This window comes from Oncorhynchus keta, chromosome 24 (assembly GCF_023373465.1).
Source record: "Oncorhynchus keta strain PuntledgeMale-10-30-2019 chromosome 24, Oket_V2, whole genome shotgun sequence".
NCBI lineage: Eukaryota > Metazoa > Chordata > Actinopteri > Salmoniformes > Salmonidae > Oncorhynchus > Oncorhynchus keta.
In genome coordinates, this window is record NC_068444.1 from 40,126,177 (window position 1) to 40,147,103 (window position 20,927).

Consider the following 20,927-nt stretch of genomic DNA (forward strand, 5'->3'; position numbering starts at 1 on the left):
TGGCGGCTCCTTGCAGACCGGCGGCTCTGGCGGCTCCTTGCAGACCGGCGGTTCTGGCAGCTCAGGACGGGCAGGAGACTCTAGCAGCTCTGGACGGGCGGGAGACTCTAGCAGCTCTGGACAGGCGGGAGACTCTAGCAGCTCTGGACAGGCGGGAGACGAGCAGCTCTGGACAGATGGGAGACTCTAGCAGTGCTGAACAGAGGAGGCACACTGGTGGTACTGGGCCGAGGACACATACCTCAGGGCGAGTGCGAGGAGGAGGAACAGGGAGTACTGGGCTCTGGACACACACAGGAAGCGTGGTGCGGGGGGCTGTCACCGGAGGGCTGGTGCGTATGGGCGTGTGATCCATGGACCGCTCCTCCGTGTCGTGCGGCTAGCTTAAACGGCTCTCTATCCACGGGATGTGTACCAAACTCACTAAAATAAGCAGTAATAAGGCCTCTCTTGAAAAAAGCCAAACCTTGACCCAGAAAATATATAAAACTATCGGCCTATATCGAATCTTCTATTCCTCTCAACATTTTTAGAAAAAGCGGTTGTGCAACATCGGTCCTGAAGACATACAATGTATACGGAATGCTTCAGTCTGGTTTTAGACCCCATCATAGCACTGAGACTGCACTTGTGAAGGTGGTAAATGCCCTTTTAATGGATTCAGACAGAGGCTCTGCATCTGTCCTCGTGCTCCTAGACCTTAGTGCTGCTTTTGATACCATCGATCACCACATTCTTTTGGAGAGATTGGAAACCCAAATTGGTCTACACAGACATGTTCTGGCCTGGTTTAGATCTTATCTGTCGGAAAGATATCAGTTTGTCTCTGAATGGTTTGTCCTCTGACAAATCAACTGTACATTTTGGTGTTCCTCAAGGTTCCGTTTTAGGACCACTATTGTTTTCACTATATATTTTTACCTCTTGGGGATGTCATTCAAAAACATAATGTTAACATTCACTGCTATGCGGATGACACACAGCTGTACATTTCAATGAAACATGGTGAAGCCCCAAAATTGCCCTCGCTAGAAGCCTGTGTTTCAGACAAAAGGAAGTGGATGGCTGCAAACTTTCTACTTTTAAACTCAGACAAAACAGAGATGCTTGTTTTAGGTCCCAAGAAACAAAGAGATCTTATGTTGAATCTGAACCGTTACTCTGGACACTGATCTCACTTTTGCCGAACATATTAAGACTGTTTCAAGCACCGATTTTTTTGCCATCTACATAACATTGCAAAAATCAGAAACTTTCTGTTCAAAAATAATGCAGAAAAATGAATCCATGCTTTTGTTACTACTGCAATGCTCTACTTGCTGGCTACCCGGATAAAGCACTAAATAAACTTCACTTAGTGCTAAATACGTCTGCTATAATTACTCCAGTGCTAGCCTCCCTACACTGAAGCACGCCCCGTGCATTGACTCTATCACAGTGGCAATGAGAGGCCGTGGGTAGCAGTACCTCACAGGGATTTGGTTGATACCTCGATAGTCAATGCACGGGCGCAAACCTCCATCTTTCATCTTCACAAAAAATAAACTTGAGGAGGCAGGTGAAGTGGAGGGCCGAATGTACCCCTGCCCCAGGGACTCAGAGACATATGTTTCCATAGCCGCCGTCTCCTTCTGTGACTGGGGATACGCGTGATTTCTGGGAAGTGCTGCGTCTACCAGGTGATTTATCACACATTCCCCTCGTCCCATCCACCCATCGATGGGGTGGTAATTGAGTTGCCTTCTTCTTACAGAAGGTGAGAGCCAGATCGGCATATTCAGAGGGAATGCGGACGGTGGAGACCTGGTCTGGACTTTCCACCATAGTTGCACTGACAGAAACCCCTAAACACCTCTCTGAGCACTTTCGTGAGAGCCCTCTGTGGCCACGAAATAGTGGAATCATGACAGACCAACCAGGGTAGCCCCAACACCATGGGAAATGCAGGAGAATCAATAAGGAAAAAATGAATTTTCTCCTTGTGTCCCTCACGTGTAACCATGCCCAGTGGAGCGGTGGCCTCCCTAATCAGCCCTGACCCTAATGGTCGACTATCTAGGGCGTGCACAGGGAAGGGTGTATCCACAGGAACAAGGGGAATCCCTAAACTATGGGCAAATGAACGGTCAATAAAATTCCCAGCTGCGCCTGAATCTACGAGCCCCTTATGCTGGGAATGCGGGGGAAACTCTGAGTGAGCCTGGTGCCGACTCACCTGGGTTGACATGACAGTGCTGTCTTGACTCCCAGAGGAACCTCCCCAGCACCGATCAGCAGTGTGCCCTCTGCGGCCACAGATGGTACAGGGAACGGCCCCTCCTCCGGTCGCCCTAAGCGCAGCACCTCCCAACTCCATGGGCGTTTGAGCGGTGGTGCTCGGCGATGGAACTGACAGGCCCCGATCCAGACGTCCGCAGGTAGCCAGCAGGTTATCCAGCCGGATGGACAGGTCCACCAGCTGGTCAAACGTCAGTGGTATCCCTGCAGGCCAACTCCCGATGGATGTCCTCGCGCAGACTGCACCGGTAATGATCAATCAGGGCCCAGTCGTTCCATCCCGAGCTGGCGGCCAGGGTCCGGAAGCCCAAGGCGAACTCCTGAGCGCTCCTTGTCCCCTGCCTCAAATGGAACAGACATTCACCCGCTGCTCTAACTGCAGGCGGATGGTCGAAAACGGCCCGAAAGCGAATGAACTCTGCGTAATGGTCTAACACCGCTTCTCCTTCCCCCAATACGACGTTGGCCCACTCCAGGGCTTTCCCTGAGAGACAGGAGACGAGGGCGGATACGCTCTCACGTCCCGAAGGAGCCTGGAGGACGGTCGCCAGATAGAGTTCCAGCTGGTGTAGGAACTCCTGGCATCCGGCAGCCGTCCCATCATATTCCCTCGGGAGTGCAAGCCCAATCCCACTGGGACCTGATGAAGGGTGAACGGTGGGGGCTGTTGTAGTGGTGCCGGTGGAGGAGCTGGCAGAATTCCTCCTCTCTCACATGGGTCCATCGTCTGCAGCACGCGATCCATAGCGGTACTGAGATGTTGCTGGACACGCTCCACGACCACTAAAGGGGGGTTGCCTGCTCCTGCTGACTCCATATTTGGGTGCATGTTTCTGTAAGGATCTGGGTATAGCTGGTGTAGAGGAGTCAGGCGCAGGAGAGCAGAAATGAGTAACACAAGGAACTTTACTCAAAAATTCTAAATTCATAAGTAACACCAGGCCCACAAACAATGGACAGAACTTACAATAAACAAACAAGCACAAAAACCATGGGGAAAACAGAGGGTTAAATAATGAACATGTAATTGGGGAATTGAAACCAGGTGTGTAAGACAAAACAAATGGAACGTGAAAAGTGGATCGCAATGGCTAGAAGGCCGGTGACGTCGACTGCCGAACGCCGAACTTCGGCGGAAGTCGTGACACTGCCTTCCTCTTTTGCGGACATTTATTCCCATTGTTAGAGTGGTCAGTCTATATTGTCAGATATAAAAACCTACACTCGATCCCTCCGATGTCAACAACTACAGACCAGTATCCCTTCTTTCTTTTCTCTCCAAAACTCTTGAACGTGCCGTCCTTGGCCAGCTCTCCCGCTATCTCTCTCAGAATGACCTTCTTGACCCAAATCAGTCAGGTTTCAAGACTAGTCATTCAACTGAGACTGCTCTTCTCTGTATCACGGAGGCGCTCCGCACTGCTAAAGCTAACTCTCTCTCCTCTGCTCTCATCCTTCTAGACCTATCGGCTGCCTTCGATACTGTGAACCATCAGATCCTCCTCTCCACCCTCTCCGAGTTGGGCATCTCCGGCGCGGCCCACGCTTGGATTGCGTCCTACCTGACAGGTCGCTCCTACCAGGTGGCGTGGCGAGAATCTGTCTCCTCACCACGCGCTCTCACCACTGGTGTCCCCCAGGGCTCTGTTCTAGGCCCTCTCCTATTCTCGCTATACACCAAGTCACTTGGCTCTGTCATAACCTCACATGGTCTCTCCTATCATTGCTATGCAGACGACACACAATTAATCTTCTCCTTTCCCCCTTCTGATGACCAGGTGGCGAATCGCATCTCTGCATGTCTGGCAGACATATCAGTGTGGATGACGGATCACCACCTCAAGCTGAACCTCGGCAAGACGGAGCTGCTCTTCCTCCCGGGGAAGGACTGCCCGTTCCATGATCTCGCCATCACGGTTGACAACTCCATTGTGTCCTCCTCCCAGAGCGCTAAGAACCTTGGCGTGATCCTGGACAACACCCTGTCGTTCTCAACTAACATCAAGGCGGTGGCCCGTTCCTGTAGGTTCATGCTCTACAACATCCGCATAGTACGACCCTGCCTCACACAGGAAGCGGCAGAGGTCCTAATCTAGGCACTTGTCATCTCCCGTCTGGATTACTGCAACTCGCTGTTGGCTGGGCTCCCTGCCTGTGCCATTAAACCCCTACAACTCATCCAGAACGCCACAGCCCGTCTGGTGTTCAACCTTCCCAAGTTCTCTCACGTCACCCCGCTCCTCCGCTCTCTCCACTGGCTTCCAGTTGAAGCTCGCATCCGCTACAAGACCATGGTGCTTGCCTACGGAGCTGTGAGGGGAACGGCACCTCAGTACCTCCAGGCTCTGATCAGGCTCTACACCCAAACAAGGGCACTGCGTTCATCCACCTCTGGCCTGCTCGCCTCCCTACCACTGAGGAAGTACAGTTTCCGCTCAGCCCAGTCAAAACTGTTCGCTGCTCTGGCCCCCCAATGGTGGAACAAACTCCCTCACGACGCCAGGACAGCGGAGTCAATCACCTTCCGGAGACACCTGAAAGCCCACCTCTTTAAGGAATACCTAGGATAGGATAAGTAATCCTTCTCACCCCCCTAAAAGATTTAGATGCACTATTGTGGCTGTTCCACTGGATGTCATAAGTTGAATGCACCAATTTGTAAGTCGCTCTGGATAAGAGCGTCTGCTAAATGACTTAAATGTAATGTAATGTTAAATGTACATAATATTCTGTAGCACGTTTAATTAATGAGTGGGGAAATGTTTCTCAGAGCATTCTATCAACACCTTCCGTCCTTACATTCGTATACCTATGGGCTTCCAGTTGTGGTGATGTGAGGACCTTTTCAGTTTCATATATTTTCATTCACTCAGCCATGTCTTTTTTTAGTCTTTTTATTTTTGTATCTTGTTGTTTGAACTGGAGATCAGTCACAGTATAGAATTTGTGCACCAAGAGTGAGATTAACTCAACAGGTGTAATTGTATGTGTTCATAATTATGCTTAGCATATAGGAAGGATGTGCTACAATGTTGTTTGGTTATATGGAAGCACCTGTCATGGCATTGAGGGACTCAACATGACACAGCGACATGGAGTGACTGTGATCAAAATGTGAGGACAAGAATATGACATTCAGAAGTATAGATTTATCACACTGGTAAATGTATATTGATTTGAATCCTATTGGCCCAGTACAAACAGATAACTGGGGAAACATGCTGGATCAATCCCCCCTATCTGATACCTTTGATTGGTTTCTATGAACTCCTCTCTCTCTTTCTGCTCATCTCCATGTCCGGAGAACTAAGGATGGGTTGATAGGTTGTGTGACCGTGCCTTCATGTCAATTGATGCCCCCTTCTCATGTCAATTTACTCTGGAATGCAACTGGACGAGAGCAGTGCACTGTGCACATCATCAGCAGTTGTGTATCAAAACAACATCGCCAACCTAGATGAGTCACAAACCATATTTCCATCCAAAGTGTGTGTGTAACGTGTGCGCTGGGAGTCGGTGAGAAAGTTCAGGGAGTGTATTTAATAAATAAATGAACATAGATTGAAGCACGGGACATGAACACTGGAACAGAAACAATAACACCTGAGGAAAGAACCAAGGGGAGTGACAGATATAGGGGAGGTAATCAAGAAAGTGATGGAGTCCAGGTGAGTGTCATGAGGCACAGGTGCGCGTGACGATGGTGGCAGGAGTGCGTAATGATTAGACAACTGGCGACAATGAGCACCAGGAGGAGGAGCGGGAGTAGACGTTACAATGCGAGTAAAGTCATACCATATAAAAAAAAACACCACAGCTGTGATGGAAACAGGACATTTCTGTACAATTTTATAAATGGATACAGATCATTTGTTAGTTTGACATTGTGGAATTGGAAACCGTTATCTTTCTCTACCTTATTTTATTACAAAACATAGAAACGCACCATTTTCACATATGTGACCCATTTCAGGAAACTAGGTGTATGTTGTGGGTCACTACTGTTAGTGTTTCATACTGGAGAGGGGATGCAAATCAACAACGCTGGACAGAGTGGAATCAGGTGTATCAAAAGGCAGTTTATTGGTCAAAGTTATCTTGTCCTGCTGTTTATCGTGCACGGACCTAAGGAATGTGACTCTTGTGAGGAGTCAGAATAATTAGGCTGCTCAGCCAGAGTTTACAGCAGAATGTATACACAGAATAATGTAGGTGGAGTCTCGTCGTGTTGGTCTTCTGACTGGTCCTGAAGAGTTGGAGGCGGGCCTTGCTCTAGCCAGAGCGGGCCCCATTGGTGCACAGCAAAGTCCTTTGCTCTTGGCACCCGACCAGTAGGGGGGGGGTAGAGTGTGTGTGTATAGTGCTTCATGAAATGTATGTGTGTCCAGGAAACGTGGATATTGGTAATGTCTGCTTTAGGCTCAGGTGTTTCCTGTCTTTGCAGGAGCGCATGCAGGGTTCAATGTCCGCGAGATAGCTTGGCACTTCTAAGCTCGTTAGTGTTGCAGGATGCTCTTTGTTGTTTTACAGGGGAGTAAAATTTGTGTGATGGCAGCTGTGTGTCCTTCGGATAATCATGTTATTGCACACAGGCTCTAGACTTGGCTGAAGACACTGGGCCCAGAGTTATCTGAGGGCATCCGGTTTAACCAGAGCTTTGGTCTGCTAGTAACGCTTTATATTAGATTATTTATATAACACTACTTCACACGAGAGTCATTTAAACTTTTTTTTAAAATTCAAAATGTGTTTTGTGGCAGAAATGCCTTCTGGAACATGTGAACTTTCATGTGTCTTAATAGCAAACTTGTATGCCATCTGTTAATAAGAATACAATCTCCATAATCATCTTCAGTGATCATCTGGCCAGAGCTCACTGACTAAGCACAGGGAATCTCAGCAGGACAGTAAATGTCGTAAACATTCCTCCAGCTCTCCCCCCTCTTCCTCCGCTTCCTTGTTTGCAATCCCTTTAGCGTTGCAATCCCAGCAACACTGACTGACTGAGCAAATGGTGTTCACTCATCAACATCTTAAAGATTTTCACCATCGCCTATCTGCCAAGCAGTAGAGAGATAATTATTACATGTAGCTCCAACATTTTGGCCGTATACCTTCCCTTAGCTTTGACGATGAAGTAGAGACAAAAGAGACAAGAGGAATGAGCAATTATGGTTTGTGACCATACATCCAAAAAGTGTTGAGTAAGACGGTCAGAGGTGAAAATGTATTTACATTTGTGTCCACCATGTCCACATTGTGTCCGTTCCGCACTATATTCAAATGCCAGTATGCATTCTACAAAAGGTGGAATAGACTAAATGTGATAACACCAGAACAACTGATTGACGTAGATAACTACTCTACGCTAAGTCGCCAGCTAACCTCTGTAGCTAGCTAGCACGCAATGCTAAAGGCATTGCAAACGAGTTAGCATAACTCTAGCCAAACAAAAAATATTGTTTCTAAATATTAGCTAGCTGGCTAGCATTTATGAGGCCAGCAAACACGTCCCCCCAAACACTCTCCTCCAACGTTATAATGAAAAGGTGCCTCTCGGTCCCAAGTTTTCTGGAGACTTGTGGGAGTAGTGCTGATGACATTGCCACTGTATGCGCTTTCGGCCAGACAGATCTGAACACAATCAGACCACAAAACGACTTTTGTGCATCTAGACCTATCTTTTGAATGCAAGATTCTTCTCATTATAGCGAAAGCATGTAAGTGTCAAGTGTAGACACAATCATTGTTACACACAAGTTATAATAATTTATGACTGTACCGCATTACCCAAGTGCAGTCTGAACCACAACATTGACCCATTTGAAGAAGCTTAAGTTAGACTGAAATTATTCACGTAAGCACTGTATATGTCTGCTGGGAGTGAACCAGAATGACAGTAAACTGGCTTCTTCTTGCCTGGATGCAAAGGGCATAGAAATATTGAGGTTTCCATGGCAACACCTTTAGGCGAGGCCTGGTTTGTCAAAACCGTGTCAGAGAGCAACAAGGTGTTGAAACGCCCGTGGGATGTTTATTAACAGTGAGGGCCCTCGGAGTGTGGTGTCAGGAAAATAACCTCACACTCAACGTCAACGCAGAATGGTGAATTTAACTAAACGACTGAGAGTTTGACTGTGTGATATTAGATTGCTTCTTGTGTAAATATTTTCTGTCTGGATTTTAATGATTTGTATGTGCGAGTTATTCATGTCTACCCAAACAGACAGACTGACAGCTTCCAAGTAGTCAACACAAAACTTGTGTGAAACTTTTTCTTCCATCTTTGTTTGCTTCTTATCCTTTTTCTCTACTGTGGTATTTATTTTTCCAGTCATTTAGCAGTGTCACCCACAAAAGCCCAGGCACCAACACCCACAGTATCTTTTGCTGTCTGCGTCTGTCCTGTCCTATTCATCAAATGACCATACAGTAAATGGCTACATGTGTACAGTATATCCCTCAGATTGAGTTACACTTCTTTACAGCAACAAGAAAACTCCAGGCCCTGGATTAGAGCAGTAAGAACAGACAAACTCTACAACCAGCCACAGCCTTGCCCCATGATCCACTGTGTGAATATTGTGATCCAATCCCTCTCATGTGGACAGGTCCAGGCCTACAGTGCTGAACATGCCCAGGAGGCCTGGCGTCACAAGGTGCAGGTGTGTCTCAGTGTCAAGAACTCAGCACAGTCCTATGAATAAATAGCACAGTTCAACCCAGTCTGCAAATGGGAGTAGATGCACACTCACAAGTTCTTTCGATAAATCAATGGATTGTAAATGTGAGAACCAGCAACAGCTCATTCGAGATGTGAGAGATATAAAAGAGAGTACGTTTCAGCTGCTTTGCTTGGATTGAAAGCAAAAACAAAGTGCTCTGTATACATCACAGCTCCTTCTGGGAAAACAGACTGTCATGACATGTGTGTAGGTGGCAGGGTAGTCAGGCGCAGGAGAATCAAACTTGGTATAATGGAGTAGTTTAATAACTTAAAACAAAAGCTCCAAAACCAAAGTCCATAATAAAAATAAATGTGGGTACAAGAACCCATCGCACACCAATCCATAAAACATGAGCATAACAATAAAAAATCAACCAAAACCAACGGCATATGCCTACGTGGTGCTACATGCACAAAACAATATCCCACCAACACAAGTTGGAAAATGCTAACTAAATATGATCCCCAATTAGAGGCAACAATTACCAGCTGACTCTAATTGGGAACCAAACCAAAACACCAACATAGAAATTTTAAACTAGAACTCCCCCTAGTCACGCCCTGACCTACTACACCATAGAGAAACAAGGGCTCTCTATGGTCAGGGCGTGACACCGACAATATAATCAAGGCTGCTATTGTTTGTACAGTATAATGTCAAGAGTGTGCTAGGAACAGACGAATGACAGGAAAAAACACCCACCAGATAAAGTAAGCCAATTCCACATTGGTTTCAGCTGCAACTGCTCCCTTAAGAAAGAAACACATGAATTTCACATGTAAATACACGTGGTGTGCCAAAAACACTTTTCATGTGATCACATGATCTTATGTGAAGTTAATGTGATAACGTGATCACGTGAAGTATTCCAATCTCCCAAAAACACGTTTTCACATGATTTCACGTTGTGAAATGTAATTTGAAATCATTTGGTTTTTCTGTAAGGACTGCTTCATGTCGCACTTGGCACACCACGTCATTTCAATGTGGATAATTCAGTAATATTTGGTTGAGACGTTGACCAATGAGATGACAATTTAGATTCACCCACTCAAAAACACAGACAAAATGTTGTTGAATTTCCAGTGTGTTATCATTATACTTTCAACCATCTAAAAGAACAACTGAATTCCAATGAAAAAACAATGTCAATGTTTTTGTATCACTCCTACTCCTGCTCCCTCCCTCTGGCGTTCGACGTTGCTGGTCGACTAACTACCGGTCCTGGCAACCCACATTGTGCACACCTGGCAATCATCATTGCGCACACCTGCTCCCCTTAAGTCAAGCACACCTGGACTTCATCACCACCTTGATTACTCCCTTCATATAGCCCTCACCAACCTATTGGTTCTGTTTTCATGTCCAGACACTTCTCTTGTTTTGTAACTCTCCATGTTCATTATTATTAACTCACCATCTGCACCTGCTTCCAGACTCCTTGTGTCTTTGATACGTTTTGTTTTAGTCGTCAAAGAAATATCTATAAGTGCACTTTCAACCATTTAAAAGCACTTCAAAGTTTAAATGGGAATACAATCTCAGATATTTTGTTCATTTATACAACAGATTAATGTGTTATCAATGTGCTTCATCTAATAGCAGAACCAAATGACCTTGATTGCAGTAGAGATTACATTAAAAGTACATGGTTCTCCATAGATTATTACAGCAATTGTGAAGATCTCCACAGACCTGCGATGACCTAAGCCCGCTTTATATGATTTCATAAGAATAAACCTCAAAATATATTACTTATTTTAAGATAGGCTATTTACTGTAAGTAATATTAAATTGTGTTTGGTTGTCAACGGAACCAAATATCAACATTTGAAGGTGATCCATCTGCTTGGATAGTTCCATTTGTGCCACTGACTTAGTCTGGCTTTAATTCAAGTTTGTCAACAAATTAATAATTGATATGTTGATTCACATCTCAACCGAAAATATAAGTTAAAGAATAGGACTAAATCAAACTTTAAATGTACTTTAAATTAAGTTTGATTTGATTTAGTCCTATTCTTTAATTTAGATTGGGATTTATTAGACTTTTTAAAATGTAGATATTCCAAAGGTCTGCATCAGTGGCTTGTAGCCTGTGTGTGGAAGCCAGGAGATGCTGAATGTGTTTGTCAATTACCGTGGGACTGACAGTTATCTGCTTGACAATCACCCTGACCGCCACAGCCCTAAAAAAACAGATAAAAATGAATTTATAAGAATACTGTAAGTACATAGAGTACTTTGTTTCTCAGTGGGAAATTAATATCCAACTAGTCGGTGACACCTACGTGGAGTTTGGAGTTTGTGACAGCAACTATGTGAGTTTATTAGAGTATTATAGACACTATATCCTGAGAGTTCCTATGAACTTCTATGTAGATTAACTCCTTTCCTTCTAACTACTCTTTTGTGAGATGTGAGCTCATAGAGATAAACAGATTACATGTAGTTATTCATGGGAGTCTCAGCTTTTCATAGATCGGTCATAATAGTTTCAAACTTTACAGGCGTTTTCGGTGAGAAGAACCGCTGCCGGACCATTTCGGGATTCGCCCTTGTCTCACAAACACTGCTCCAGCTCAGCCCCCGTTAATCACAGAAATCTAAACAAACACACAATGTTTAAAAGGGGTAAGAAGTCCAATTGCCATATTGCTGAATAGGGTTGAATGGCACCAACAACAACAAAAAATTGCTAAGGTTCATGGTGGAAGTGGCCGTGACTAGCAAAGGATTATGGTCGATGTAGTCGCTTTCATTCTAACTGACAGACTCAAATGTACAGCTCAAATAAAAGAGAAACGACAGTCCATTATTACTTTAAGACATGAAGGACAGTCAATACGGAAAATGTCAAGAACTTTGAAAGTTTCTTCAACTGCAGTTGCAAAAACCATCAAGCGCTATGAGGAAACTGGCTCTCATGAGGACCACCACAGGAAAGGAAGAAAATGCAGCCCAAATAAACGCTTCACAGAGTGCAAGTAACAGACACATCTCAACATCAACTGCTCTGTCACACCTTGATCTGTTTCACCTGTCTCTGTGATTTGTCTCCACCCCCCTCCATTATCCCCTGCGTATTTATACCTGTGTTCTCTGTTTGTCTGTTGCCAGTTCGTTGTGTTCATTCAGACCTACCAGCGGTTTTCCCCTTGCTCCTGTCCTGTCTATAGTGCTTGTTTTCTAGTTTTCCCGGTTTTGACATTTCTGCCTACCCTGACCCTGAGCGTGCCTACCGTCTCGTACCTTTGCCCCACTACTCTGGATTACCGACCTCTGCCTGACTTGACTGCCTGTGTTCGATTTAATAAACCTTTGTCACTTCAACATTGTCTGCACCTGGGTCTTACCTTCAAACGTGTTATGTTCAGAGGAGACTGCGTGAATCAGGCCTTCATGTTCGAATTGCTGCAAAGAAACCACTACTAAAGGACACCATAAGATGAAGAAACTTGCCAAGAAATATGAGCAATGGACATAAGACTGGTGGAAATCTGTCCTTTGGTCTGATGAGTCCAAAACAGAGATTTTTGGTTTTAACCTCTGTGTCTTTGTGAGACACAGATGAGGAGAACGGATGATCTCTGCATGTGTGGTTCCCACCGTGAAGCATGGAGAAGGTGTGATGGTGTGGGTGTGCTTTTCTGGTGACACTGTCAGTGATTTATTTTGAATTCAAGGCACGCTTAACCAGCATGGCCACCACAGCATTCTGCAGCGATACACCATCCCATCTGGTTTGCGCTTATTGGGACTATCATTTTGTTTTTCAACAGGACAATGACCCAACACACCTTCAGGCTGTGTAAGGGCTATTTGACCATCAAATTACCTGGCCTCCACAATCACCCTACCTCAATTCAATTGAGATAGTTTGGGATGAGTTGGACCACTAGTGAAGGAAAAGCAGCTAACAAGGGCTCAGCATATGTGGGAACTCCTTCAAGACTGTCACAGGAAGGCCATAAAGATCATCAAGGACAAAAACCACCCGAGCCACTGCCTGTTCACCCCGCCAGAAGGCGAGGTCAGTACAGGTGGATCAAAGCAGGGACCGAGAGACTGAAAAACAGATTCTATCTCAAGGCCATCAGACTGTTAAACAACCACCACTAACATTGAGTGGCTGCTGCCAACATACGGACTCAACTCCAGCTACTTTAATAATGGAAAAATTGATGTACAAAATGTATCACTAGCCACTTTAAACAATGCCACTTAATTACTCATTGGTTATTACTGCATTGTTGGAACTAGAAGCACTCGCATGAACATCTGCTAACCATGTGTATGTGACAAATAACATTTGATTTGGAAAAGCATTACAGGTGCTGGTTAAGAGAAGGCCAAGAGTGTCCAAAGCAGTCATCAAGGCGAAGGGTGACTACTTTGAAAAATATCAAATATATTAAGATTGTTTTAACACTTTATTGCTTACGGCATGATTCTATATGTGTTATTTCAAAAGTGTTGATGTCTTCACTATTATTCTACAGTGTAGAAAATATTAAAAATAAAGAAAAATCCTGGAATGACTAGGTGTGTTCTGTCACGCCTTGGTCATTGTATTTTGTGTTTTTGTTATATGTTTGGGTAGGCCAGGGTGTGACATGGGTTTATATGTTGTGTTTCGTATTGGGGTTTGTATTATTTGGGATCGCGGCTGATTAGGGGTGTGGTATAGGCTTGGCTGCCTGAGGCGATTCTCAATTAGAGTCAGGTGGTTATCGTTGTCTCTGATTGGGAACCGTATTTAGGCAGCCTGAGTTTCGCTTTGTATTTCGTGGGTGTTTGTACCTGTCTCTGTGTTGTAGTCTCCAGATAGGCTGTAATTAGTTTCACGTTCTGTTGTTTTTGTATTTAGTTTCAGTTATTTCATGTACCGCGATTATTTCATTAAAGTCATGAGTAACCAACACGCTGCATTTCGGTCCGACTCTCTTTCTTCAACAGACGAACGCCGTTACATGTTCAAACTTTTGACCGGTGCTGTAAGTATTCACACCCCTGGATCAGTTCTGTTAGATTTACCTTTGAAAGCAATAACAGCTGTGAGTCTTTCTGTGTAAGCCTTTAAGAGCTTTGCACACCTGAATTGTACAATATTTGCACATTATGCTTTAAAAAGTCTTCAAGCTCTGTCAAATTGGTTGTTGACCATCACTACACAGGCATTTTCAAGTCTTGCAATAGATCTTCAAGCAAATGAAAGTCAAAACTGCAACTAGGCCACATAGAAACATTTAATGTCTTCTTGGTAAGCAACCACAGTGCATATTTGGCCTTGTGTTTTAGGTCCTGCTGAAAGGTGAATTTGTCTCCCAGTGTTTGTTGGAAAGCAGACTGAACCAGGGTTTTCCTGGTAGCTCTATTCTGTTTATTTTTATCCTAAAAAACTCCCTAGTCCTTGCTGATGACAAGCATTCCCATAACATAATTCAGCCACCACCATGCTTGAAAATATGAAGAGTGGTACTTCAGTGATGTGTTGTATTTGCCCCAAACATAGCATTTTGTATTCAGGACTGTGGTAGCAGGATTACAAGATTATGTTATATATATGCACCAAATGGTAGTTTTATTCTTAGGTTCTTAGGACTCCCTTTCTGATTAACAGAGAGGAAGGAGTCTTTTGAAGCTTGGGCTGGCAATTGACTAAGTTATGGCTTGGTGATCATAGAAGAAACTACAGCTGGCATTCCATAGATCAGATGTGGTGGGTGTCACCGAGATAGAGATAGCCTGGAGGAACAGAACAAAGGTCTCAGTATTCTCAATTATCCTGGCATCTGGGAGACAACACCAGAGGCAGATGACCACAGGATGAACCCAAAGTGACTTATGTGCCCCCAATCTATATGGGGGGTGAACCAGCTATGACTGAGCAATCTTGGCATCAGGAATATGCGAAACAGCATGGTCTGTAAAGGGTAGACTCTCGGCCCAACAGTCAAGACGGTTTCATTATTGCAATAATTCATCGATATTGAATAAAGATGATTGATTGAATAAATTACAAAGTCTCTCTCAATTGAATAGAATATTACACAACAGTACATAAAGTTAATTTCTTTGCCACATTTTTTGCAGTTTTACTTTAGTTCCTTGTTGCAAATCGGATACATGTTTCTGAATATTTGGATTCTGTACAGGCTTTTTTCTTTTCACTCTGTCATTTAGGTTAGTATTGTGGAGTAACTACAATATTGTTGATCCGTCCTCAGTTTTCTCCTTCTCACAATCATTAAACTCTGTAACTCTTTTAAAGTCACCATTGGCCTCATGGTGAAATCTATGAACGGTTTCCTTCCTCTCCGGCAACTGAGTTAGGAAGGACGCTTGTATCTTTGTAGTGACTGGTGTATTGATACGCCATCAAAAGTGTAATTCATAACTTCATCATGTTCAAAGGGATATTCAGTCTTTGTTTTTTTAAATCTACCAATAGGTGCCTTTCTTTGCAAGGCATTGGAAAACCTACCTGGTCTTTGTGGTTGAATCTGTGTTTGAAATTCACTGCTCAACATCTGGAAATTACAGATAATTGTATGTGTAGGGTATAGAGATGTGGCATGTTAAACACTATTATTGCACACAGAGTGAGTACATGCAACTTATTATGTGACTTGTTATTCCAATTTGTATTCCTGAACTTATTTAGGCTTGCCATAACAAAGGTGTTGAATACTTATTCATTAAAGACATTTCAGATTTTCATTTTTAATTAGTTTGTGAAGAATTATTCAAAACATAATTCCACTTTGACGTTATGGAATATAGTGTGTAGGCCAGTGGTACGACATTTTAATTTAATCCATTTTAAGTTCCAGCTGTAACACCACAAAATGTGGAAAAAGTCGAGGGGTGTGAATACTTTCTGAAGTCACTAAGTGTCTTTGAACTGGGTATGGTAGTAGGTGCCAGGTGCACCGGTTTGTGTCAAGAACTGCAACGCTGCTGGGTTTCTCACACTCAACAGTTTCCTGTGTGTAAGCTCGTTTGGAGGTTTGTTAACCTCTTGAAGCTAGGGGACACTATTTTTATGTTTGGAAAAATAACGTTCCCAAAGTAAACAGCCTATTTTTCAGGACCAGATGCTAGAATATGACTACAGTGGGGCAAAAAATTATTTAGTCAGCCAGCAATTGTGCTATGACAGACAAAATGAGAAAAAAAAATCCAGAAAATCACATTGTAGGATTTTTAATTTATTTATTTACAAATTATATATGATGTTTTATAGATTATTAACTATAATGACTTATAAGACTATAGTGCATAATGTATTATAGCCATACTGGTTAAAAAACACAGGCAAGTGAGTTAGCACACACATTAGGGCCTATAATTCTGTCACGTCTGCTCCTGCTGTTCCCTTCCCCTGGCGCTTGAGGGCGCCAGATGACCATTCATCACTCACACCTGCCTTCACTTGTCACTCGCATCAGCGTTATTTGACTCACCTGGACTCACTTATCTCCTGTTCATTTCCTCCCCTATAATTGTCAGTTCCCTAGCTCTGTTCGAGACTGCTTCATTGATTGTTTCTTGTCTTTAGTTTTTGTTCTTGACGCTGTTCCTGTCCCCGTACCTGCTTCGTCCATCCAGCGTCATTCCGGGTCGTGACAAAATCACTTTAACAATAGCTCTTCTAGACGGTACAACACACCAACCATATTACTATTTCCACAGCATTTGGTAGCACGACTTTTAGAAATCCTCTTTTAATTGACTATTTTCAATGTCTGTCCATGACCAACAACCACTAAATCAGGTGGATGTTGTACAGTACATCATGTCCAGTATTTAGAAAACCTTGGTGGGTCCCCCGTCCTGTTTCTATTGTATGCATCAGAAAGCCTCAGTCTTGTCCACAGAAGCCAAAGGAATGTAATGAATGTAACAACAGTAGCTAACAACCACTCTTCTCTCTTCAGCCCATCGTCACTCCTCCACACTGACACTGGTACCCTCTCTTACCTTGACAATGTCTTTACAGGAGGGAGAGAGAGAGGGATGAGAGGTAGCACATGAGAGAACAGGTGAGAACAGCAATGCCTTCAAATAAATAACTTCAAATCAATGCATTCGCAGCAAAGCCTTCTCTGAGGGTCACTTTATCATTCAAGTCGCATACACACTGAAGACGTTAATGGCCCGATAGTATTGGAGACCCCTCTGACGCTGTATGCTAATGTGACAGATGTGAAACGGCTAGCTTAGTTAGCGGTGTGCGCTAAATAGCGTTTCAATCGGTTACGTCACTTGCTCTGAGACCTTGATGTAGTAGTTCCCCTTGCTCTGCAAGGGCCGCGGCTTTTGTGGAGCGATGGGTAACGATGCTTCGAGGGTGACTGTTGTTGATGTGTGCAGAGGGTCCCTGGTTCGCGCCCGGGTATGGGCGAGGGGACGGACGTAAAGTTGTACTGTTACACTAAATTGTGACATAACGTACAGCACACATAATGCATCTCATTCTGTGTCGTACAGCCTCTCTCCATCAGTTGTAGCGTTTCTCTCACAGATTAAAAACAAGAAAGGGACAGGGTAAGAGGGGATACATAGTCAATTGTACAACTGAATGCATACAATTTTTGCGTCATCACTGCAAGCCAACATGACTCTCAAAAGCCACGACAGCCGCTGTTTACGTCTGAAGACAACTTTAGCGTCGCCCTAAAAAACAGATTCAAATTCGACACAAACCTTCAAATAGGTATGTAATGACACATTATATAAACTCTTTATAGTGTTTTATTTACATTTTAGAGGTGATAAGTGGGACACATCGGGTGAAAACAGCTGTTTCCCAACACGGCTTATCTCCCCCTTTCCCTCTCACGCAGTAGGTATCGCTTCCCCAGCTATCATTTTTCAAAAAGACCCGATGGAGCTCATTGCCTTCTTCAATCATGCAGAAACAGGCAGCATGAAGGTCTCATCATTGATTTTGCTGGAAAGGGGAGAAATTATGCTTTACAATGGTATTCATTGTCACGGCTATTGAAGGAGGAGGACCAAGGTGCAGCGTGATGAGAGTACATATTCTTTATTTACGAATGACGCCGACAAAAACAATAAACATTACAAACAAACCGTGAATCTAAAGGCTATGTGCTCTAAACAAAGTCAACGTCCCACAAACAAAGGAGGGAAAAGGGCTCCCTAAGTATGGTTCCCAATCAGAGACAACGATAGACAGCTGTCCCTGATTGAGAACCATACCCGGCCAAAACATAGAAATACAAAAATCCTAGATAACAAAACAGAATGCCCACCCCAAATCACACCCTCACCAAACCAAATAGAGACATTAAAAGGCTCTCTAAGGTCAGGGCGTGACATTCATATTACAGTTGACCTGGAATTATTATGTTTTTGGGGTGCTAAAATAATGTAAATTGTACGTTACAGCGCGTTTTACAAAAGTGTGTTAGTTAACTATACACGCAAGCGTCTAGGTCTGCAGTTTACACAGATGACTTCAGCCTTATATGAAAGCCTTCCTTGCTACTCAAAACCACAGTCATCGGCTTATCAAATCAAATCGGAAACAACTCACTAATAACTAACCAACCAATTTTTTTAATGTCGGATAATTATTTGTATGCATTTATTGATTACCCTCAGTTTGAACACCAAAATAATCTGAGCAATAGTAAGGTCAACCTGAGCATGAAAAAATGAAATAGCTTATTTCCTAATTAAACTACTTTCATATTTATTTATGTGTTATATTTTGAAGTAATGACTACATTTGGCCTTTATAATTGCCAAATTGAATATTATTGTTACTACAAAGTAGTATCCAAAGTCTCAAAATAAGTATTTTCAGTCAACCAGATTTCATAGCTTTTGGCAATGGCTCACATAACTTGTGTTGGTACTCAAATCTAGACCCCTGTAGGAAGGTTAATGAAACAATATAAAAATATGTTTTGTCCCTTGAGTGCTAGTGTAGAATTCTACAATCTAGTGAAGATCGAACGCTGATTTGGACAGGCAGTGTCACATCCTTAACGTTTTTGAGGAAATGTTGTTATTGTGGCCGCCGTTCGAGTATGATTGTATGCAAATTTTCATCAAGTTCTTAGGGGATGTATAATTACTAAGCGTAACGGATGTGACCGTTACGCATGCTTCATTACAGGATCAATGACTCGCTAGTCAGCATCAACTCAAAACGCAATCATGATAAAATGTTCATGCCCTTCCTACTGCTTCCAAAGTGTTTTTATGTTAGCAAACAAGCTAGTGTGTGATCTATTTTGGGTGTACTCATATTCTCATATGAACTGCAATCATGCATTGTTCTGCGAACTGGAGCATTGCATGTGATCACATGGCATAATTAAAAGTCTTAAATTCATTAATATAATTACGGTTTTAAAAATCCATGAGAACATTTCACCGGTCATACTGAGTTTGTTTACTTCCTTTAAGTATGGGTACCAACCCTAGAGACAATATTGGTCTGTATCTGTGTAGTCTGTCCTGCGCTTGCTTGTGAACTGCACCTGTCAAGCCTGGGGTGCTTTACAATCCGACAAGAAATGTCTACGAAAGTGCAAACCATGTGCTACCGGTTGGTTATAAGTAAATGTGTTTAGCCATTTCACGTAACTGAAATGGAGAATTTTAACCCTTCATAGGAAAGACATCAACATAATGACATATATCAAGATATAGTAGAGATGATGAGGGATGAGTGAGGGACTGAGTCCAGATAACTCACATAAACAAGGGAATGAAATGTGTGCATCAATCACTGAGTCTAGGGTTAGAGGTATACACTGAGTCTACAAAACATTAAGAACACCTGCTCTTTCTATGACATACACCGACCACATATCTCAAGGTGAAAGCCACGATCCCTTATTGATGTCACTTCAATTCGTGTAGATGAAGGGAGGAGACAGGTTAAAGGATGTTTAAGCGTTGAGACAATTGAGACATGGATTGTGTACATGTGCCATTCAGAGGGTGAGTGGACAAGACAGAGAAATATAAGTGTCTTTGAATATGGTATGTTAGTAGATGCCAGGCGCACCGGTTTGTTTCAAGAACTGCAACCCTGCTGGGTTTTTCACCCTCAACATTTTCCTGTGTGTATCAAAAGGACACCCAGCCAAACTGTGCGAAGCATTAGAGTCAACATTTCGGCACCTTGTAGAGTCCATGCCCGGACAAATTGAGGCTGTTCTGAGGTCAACTTAATTAAAGAAGGTGCTCCTAATGTTTGGTATACTCAGAATATATAGAGGCAGTTTGTGGGACTGGTAACAGATAAAGATGGACTCTGATGTAGTTGAAATGCAGTTCTTGCGAAGAAACATGCCACTCGGGATTTGTGTACATGTTGCCAGCCAAGGCTTGGGTGGCTGCAGGTAAAGTTGTCCAGTCCCTGTGTCCTTTTGTGGACCGCAAGAGAAGGATGTACCGTTAATTAGAGCCTGTGCTGGCATATTAAAGGGTGTGAGATTAATATAAAGCATGAGTTTATAAAACGTTTTTGAATTGAGTTTGTGTATGTTTATTCTGTTACTCAGTAGGTGATTGATAATAACATTTCATATTTTAAATAAAACATCTGTCATTAATGATCTACAATGAAATGACTAAAATGTTGTACATTTGAAATGGAGTGCAGTGTCATCATTTTCTGTCTGTCTGGGACCCTGTCACATCCATAACGGAAAATGTCATGTCCATAATCACATTTTCCTCTAGTGTTATTATGAAAGTGGGCTCTGGACAATGGGCTCTGGACCAGCCGGCTGGGTCGTAGGAGCCCCGCGAACCAGCTGAGGCGTGGGAGCCTGAAGGTCCGCGGCTAGGGCATGGAAGGCACCCCCGGTTCCATCAGCGGCAGTCCCCTGACCCGACGTCACCACCAACCGAAAAGCCAGCACTCCC